Genomic DNA, 7,331 nt, shown 5'->3' on the forward strand with positions numbered 1-7,331 from the left:
GGCTCGGACTCTCTGGTCAGTCACAAGCCTTTGTTATCATTCTTTCTTTTTTTATTCTTAGCTAGCCTTCTGATGAAACCTTTTCTTCTATTATTTTAGTATAGTTTTAATATAATATATATAATAAAATAATAAATCAGCCTTCTGAAACATGGAGTCAACATTCTCATCTCTTCCCTCATCCTGGGACCCCTGTGAACACCATCACAATTGTGTTCCCCTTTAGTTTCCAGAATTAGGAGGGAGGAGGTTGCTTTAGTACCTAACAGAGCATTTTCCCTGGAGATGGGCAATGTTGTCAAAGTGCCCCAGGGCTGAGCAGGCCCAGGTGGATTCATTCCTGACAGGGAGCAGCTGTGAGCAGAGACAGGGAGCCACCACTGCTCTCCCAGAGGGAACAAACAGCACATTCCCTGAGCTTCCAGCCACCCTCCAGGAGGCTCAGGAACCTGGGCTCAAAAACAGGAAAAGAAACAAAGGAACAGAAGCCCCAGGAGCTGAGTTCTGAGGGATGCAGCAGGGAACTTCACAGCTGCTTTGTTCTGTGCCAAGAAGGGTCACACCTGCCCGCTCCACTGCTCACCTGGGGAAGTGTGCATGGAAGGAGGGCCAAGTGTAAATCAGAGTGTAAATCAGAGTATTCATCACAAACACCCATGGCATTGCTGCCAAATCAGCTTCACATGTACTGAGAAATGTGGGTCCTGTCCTGCAGCTCTGCCCTTTCCCTCTCATGCATGAAGCAGTGACAATTTTTTATTCTTTTTCCATCTCTTCTTTAGCGCCCACTTCCAGTATTCTTCCTCCTGCACTCCAGGCATTTAATCCCTCTGCTATACTCCATAAATGATTTTTAAAAGAATCAGAAGCAGTGAGTGATGTAACTGTGGCCAGACCTGGTCAGGGAGTGTTTGTTTCACGTTTCAAGCTGATGATTATGACTGAATTCTCACTATCTGGGCCACGAGCCCCTGGTGAAATCCAATAGTGAAGGTGCCACGTGAGGCAAGCGTTTGACATCTGCAAATGGGTGCCATCTGTCTCTCCCTGTAAGAGCATTAACTGTCTAAACCAGGAAAAGAGATGCATGAAACTTGGTCTGAGGTCAGAAGAGTGTGAGTGAGATCAGGGGTTTGTGATTGCAAAGTAAAATGGGGGATAGATTCACCCACAAGGTGAATATCTATCTAAGGTCTCATAAGCTCTTAAAAGTCTATAACACACCCAAGATATCTCAGCTACCTTTGGAGGCATCAAATCAGCAAAACAGCTTCTGTTGCAGTGTTGGAAACAAAAAGATTGAATTAAAAGGCAAAATAACAAACAGAGAAAAACTGAGCCAAGCGCAAGAAGTTCTTGCTCCTATTAAAACACATCACAAAAGCCATCAGTTTCTTTGTTCACTTCATTTTCTAGTGAACTGCCCAAGCAGGATTTTTTGGCTTCTGTCCAATCAGCTGTCTTTAAGCTTAAGGTGAAGTCCCTTAGGCCTATGAGATGGCTTTTTCACTTAATCAAGGAGAAAAACTTCTGGGCTTCTTTCCTTTTTGAGGGGACAAAGGATAGTTTTGTCTCTCCACCAACAAAAAGCACATTCCTATACCCCCCCAGCTCTTCTTGGGAACTGGGGGCGAAGATAATTGCAGGTGACATGAAGTCACACCTGCAGATAGATTTGGGGGAACTTGGGGTGCACAGGCAATCATACAGCCCAGCCTTCTTTTTAGGGCCAGACCAAGGCCTTGTCTAAATGAGGAACTGAGCAACATCAGAACACAAAATTTTGACTCAGCTTTTTGCAATTCTACTTCTGCTCCCACCCCCAATCCCCGGAGCAGGGACCAGGGCCCTGCTCTGTGCCAGAAACAGCTCCTTGCCTCTCTCTTCAGGACACACTGTGCTCCTGTGGTCAGCAGCAATGGGGTTGGTGTGTCCATGCTCATCTCTCCACCTCTGAGCTGTTCCAGAGCCCTGGGCTGCCAGAGGAGCCTCAGCTCTGCTGGGCTCCCCTGCCTGGCTCTGGCTTGTCAGGGATTTGGGACTGACTTCTCTGTCTCTGCTCTTGGGTGTTACAAGCCAGCACTTACCCCAGTTTCACAAGAACTCCCTTTTTAAAGCTTTACATCATACACAAATGCTTTACATCACACATAAGGTTTAAAGGCTTTACACCACACTGGGTCCAGGATTTGCTGGCTGGAGGGGAGCCTGCTCTGTGGGCACTGAGGCAGCTCAGAGAGGATTTGCTGAGCTCTGCGTGCTGTAGCAGGACTGCTGCTGTGTCCTGGCACACTCTGGACTGTTTCTAGCACAGGACAGTGTGCTGGAGCACTGGCATCCCCTGAACAGCACAGAGGAAGAGATTTGCTGTGCAATTCACTCTGTTCTTGCTGTGAGTGTTTGTTCCAGTCTGCTCATGCACTCAGTCTTGCAGGAGAGCATCCTTCTGGGTTTTGGTGCAGGCTGTGCACATCCTGAGCACCTCATCTGACATCAGGGGTGTGACCGTCCCCCAAACTATCAAAAAATTCTTTTTGAAAGAATCTAAAGGTCGGCAGATAAGGTGGGTAACTAGTGAAGCCTACACATTACTGAAAATCATGTTTCCTCTCCCTGGAAGATCCCAGGATAATGCAAAGTCATGTATTAAACAGGATGGAGAGTTTTGCTGAAGAGAGAACTGCCTTGGCCCCACTGCAGGCAGTAATGACATGGTGTCAGAACCCAGGCCATCCCTCTGGCTGCCCTGGAGGACCTGAGACCCCGGCAAGGGGCTCAGAGACCTTGGCACAGAGGCAAAGACACCTGTGCCTTCGATTTTAGCCCATGGAAACAATTACCAACTTTGTGTGGGGAGTTACAAGCCGCAAGGGTTTGAGTAGAATGATAGTGAATTTGCCACAGGGTGGAAAAACAGAATTTTGGGGATTTAGAATGGGGGTTCAAGAGGCAAGATGGAGGAATCTGAGTGTGTCCTGTCTTCTTCTTCTTCTTCTTGTCCTCCATCTTCTGCTGTGATGGTGACACTTTTGGATTGGTTTAGAGTACAGACAAACTGTCTAACATAGATGATAGGTATTGGAAAATTATTGTAAATAAAGTACACGTAAGTTTTAGTATAAAAAACTAACACCACCCCAAGGGCAGTCAGTGTGCCTCAAACCAACCTGCCGGACAGACCTCAGCGGGTCAGAGAAAGAATGTGATAAATAAGAGAAAATAAACAACCTTTGTGAAAAACACCAATCATTTGTTTTTTAAATTTTAAAAGTTTAATAGTAATAAAATGGTTATAAAAATAGTAATACAATTAGAGTGATAATAATTAGGACAGTTTGGATTAGGACAATATGAGACAATAGAGACAAAGAGTTATGGGTGTCCGGGTACATTTTACTGGGCAGCATGAGCCCGAAAAAGGACACAAATTAACAGAGGATTAATCCTTAAAACAATAACCTGTTACATATTCATACACCTCATCCATGATGCATAAATTCCATTCAAACACAGGATTCTGTCTGGTCATCATCAACGTCTTCCTCTGAATCCTAAAGGCGTCATCCTGCCCAAGCGAGGCAGGAAGAAGTTCATTTCTCCTGATAATGGGGCAATAAATTCTCTTTCTCAGAAAGATTCAGGTGTCCTGTGGCTGCTATCTCGGTGTGAGTCCTTTCTTTTTAAAGAAAGTGTCCTACATAGCATAGTTTCTATTTTGTTATAACCTAAAACTGTATGTAACTCACTACTTGAGATAATTAAGATAGCATTACTTCATAACACAACACATATAATATTCATTTTAATATTTGCGAAAAGCCAATCATAAAATATGCATTTTCACACATTAAAAACCAGAGCCGAGGAATTTCGACTTCTTGTTCGGTTGCTGGGAAAAAAACCTCTTTAATACCTCGGGGGCCATTCTAGCAACACAAAACCTGAGACCATGGCACAGGAAGGAGCACGGCAAAGAGCAAAACTCCAGTTTCAGGCTGCGGGAGTAGAACCAGAAGCTCCCATTAAAGCAGGGAATGTGGGGTTGGTTGTCCCAGCTCCAGGAATTCACCCACCCTGCGTAGCGCTCGCACATCCATGGAGCACAATCCGCAATTACAGGCGAAAAGCTGCTGGTGTCTCACTTGAACCGGGGAAACGCTTTGGGGGCCAGCAGGGTTTGATAAGGAGAGGTTTCAGGCTGCAGGTTTGAATGGAAAGAGGGAAATCTTTACGCGTGGCAGCAGCAGCAGCTGTCTCACACAGCTCTCCTTTGAGGCAGGACAAAGCGTGGGCAGCACCGCGGGTACCTGACCTGTGGAACAGAAGAACCCTCAGTGAAACCAGCTGGGCTCCTGCTGCTGTTTTCTGTCCCCCTGGGCAGGGCAAGGCAGCTCTGCAGCGCACATTGCTCGGGCTCTGTCCTTCTTTTTGTTCCTGTCCTCCATCTTCTGCTGGGATGCTGGCTTGGTTTAGAGTAGAGACAGACTGTCTAACACAGCTGATAGGTATTGGAAAATTATTGTAAATAAAGTACACGTAGTTCTTAATATAAAAGACTAACACCACCCCAAGGGCGGTCAGTGTGCCTCAAACCAACCTGCTGGACAGACCTCAGCGGGTCAGAGAAAGAATTTAATAGATAAAATAAACAACCTTTGTGAAAAACACCAATCACTTGTTTTTAAAATTTTAAAAGTTTAATAGTAATAAAATGGTTATAAAAATAGTAATACAGTTAGAGTAATAAAACTTTGGACAAATTGAATTAGGACAATACAAGACAATAGAGACAAAGAGTTATGGATGTCCGGGTACCTTTTTCTGGGCAGCACATTTGTACCTGGAGGCAGTGACCTGCTCTGAACACTCACTGACAACACCCAGCTCCTGCTCGTCTGCAGGGACTTACTGATCCAGGTTTGCCTGGAACATACCCCTAAAGCTGTCACCATGATATTCTCTGAAAAATCCTCTTTGCCCAGGATTTTCCCCTGGGAAGCTGAGAAGCCTCAGAGAGGAATGAAAATAATAATTATACCTGATTGCTGCTCCTGTGTTTGCTGCTTTGGAATGTGGCTTGGACATTGTTTACCAACAGGTGAGTGTTTGATTGGTTCCATGTGAATTGTTTTTAATTAATGACCAATCACCATCCAGCTGTGTCAGACTCTGAGGAGTCAGTCACGTGCTTTCATTATCATTTTTTGCTAAGATTTCTGATGTATCCTTTCTCTTTCTTTAGTATAGTTTTAGTATAGCATAATAGAGTAGAATAGAATAGAGTATTTCATAAAATAATAAATCAGCCTTCTGGGAACATGGAGTCAAATTTTCATCTCTCACCTCGTCCTGGGGACTTCACAAACACCACACAAAACAACTGTGGCCCAGGGAGTAGCTGAAAAATTTTGGAAGGATGACTAGTAAAAAAATTAATCTTTTTCCCCCCTGCCAAATGGGACAAGGAAAGCCTTTTCAGGGAAAATTCCTTTCCAGGAAATCTTTTGATTAAACAAAAACCTTTTTGCTTTTAAAAATTTTTCTCAGGTACTCCTAGCAGGGCCACATTGTATTTCTATGTGAAGGATCCATTATGTACACAACAGCACTACAAACCATCAGGGCTGCAGCAGCAGGGATGACTCACAGCTCCATTACTTTGTGAGCATCGTGGCACCTCTGCATGCAGATTGTTACTGCCAGCCTCACATTTGAATGTGTGTGGCTCATACAGAGCTGTGGACACAGATCCTGACCCATGAGGGCTGCTGGGGGTGCAGCTGCAATGGCCACTCCCATGGAGAGATTTGTTATCTGCCTGAGAATTGTTTTACTCTCAAATGAAAAAATGACAGAGCAGGTAAAAAAAGGAGTGTTGCAGCTTTGCAGCTGGACAGTGAAGGGCTGGGTGGAAATGTTTCCATGGGTCCCGCCCCACTCCTGGCGTGCTGCTCCAGCAGCCAGGGGGGTGCTGAGGGTCCTGCCCTGCTGCCATCTGCCAGAGAGCCTAAAGCACTAACCTGGATCCAGCTGATGGCCTCATGGATCACACCCCAAGCTCTTTAGCTCACAGTCAGGGCTCTGAATACGTGCATGCAAGTGTTGGTGGATACCCTGGATTGATAAGGAGCTCTAGCTCATCCAGGGCACCTGCAAATATTTGCATGAATGTATTCAGAGCGGGCAAACATTTGTGAATGCCTCGAATAAATGAGAAGCCTTGGAGGGTGAGGGGATTGCAAATCCCCTCTGTATTCCTTCCACAAGCAGCAGTGAGCACAGTAATTACTCCATGATGTGTGATGGAGAAGAGGCAATTCATGCCCCAGTGCCAAAGCTCTGCATGCAGCGGCCCCAGTGGGGCAGTGACTGGGGGTGTCCCCTGTCACTGGGGACAAAAAGGAGCCCTGTGCTGCCAGAGCTCATGCTGTGCCAACTGTGGCAGCTGCATACATTCCAGCTGATGATTCCACCAAGGCATCTCCAAATCCAAGCTGTGGAGCTGCTCCCTGGCTGCCCTTCCCCTGCCAGGTGTGGGCTGTGAGCTGCTCAGGGCAGCTATGGCTTCTTGCTGGGAGCATTTGCTCAGCTTTGGCTGAAAGAAATCCTGCTGTTTCCACAATCTCTTGCCAAACTTGCCCCGGTGCTGGGCTGTCTGAGGGCAGAGCATCCCTCTGCTGACACACACAGTGAGGCAGTTCGGGTCTCCTTGGATCTCCAGGGCTGGAGCCCATCTCCAACCACACGGAGGAAGCCAAGAGGCACAGGATTTCTTGGGAGGAATTTTTTACTACAGCTTCCTACACTGTTTGTTCATTGTGTTGACTTAACTCATCTTTCACCTTGCTGAGCTAAAGCCCTGAAGGTTTTGGTGTCAGGAATCCCTGTCAGTCGCAAGGGCAGTGATCTGCCTGCTCCAAATAGGCTGAGTGACGACTCCTGCTGTGGCTGCTGATCCTCCCTAATTGCTGCCACCACGTCAGCAGCCACATCAGGCTGGCTGAGATGACATGGGACACTGTAATCCCTGCAAATTCCCTCTCACCTGAGCCTTCTGCGTTCTTGCTTCAGATCTGCCGACCTTCTGTGGGGAGTTTTCAGGGGATAAAAGCAGCATTAATGGTTTGAGGGTCTCAGACCTCAGCACAGGCATCTCCTGCTGGGATCTGTTTGTGCTGCTGGCACTCAGCACCACAGGCTGTGCCCTGGGACCAGGGAATGCAGTAGAGGAGAGCTGGGAGAGAGAGTTGCTCTGGAATACACGCAGCTTCCAAACTCCTGGGAGAGAGAGTTATTCTGGAATACACACAGCTTCCAAACTCCTGGGAGAG

Source organism: Geospiza fortis, unplaced genomic scaffold, assembly GCF_000277835.1.
Source record: "Geospiza fortis unplaced genomic scaffold, GeoFor_1.0 scaffold719, whole genome shotgun sequence".
NCBI classification, from domain to species: Eukaryota; Metazoa; Chordata; class Aves; order Passeriformes; family Thraupidae; genus Geospiza; species Geospiza fortis.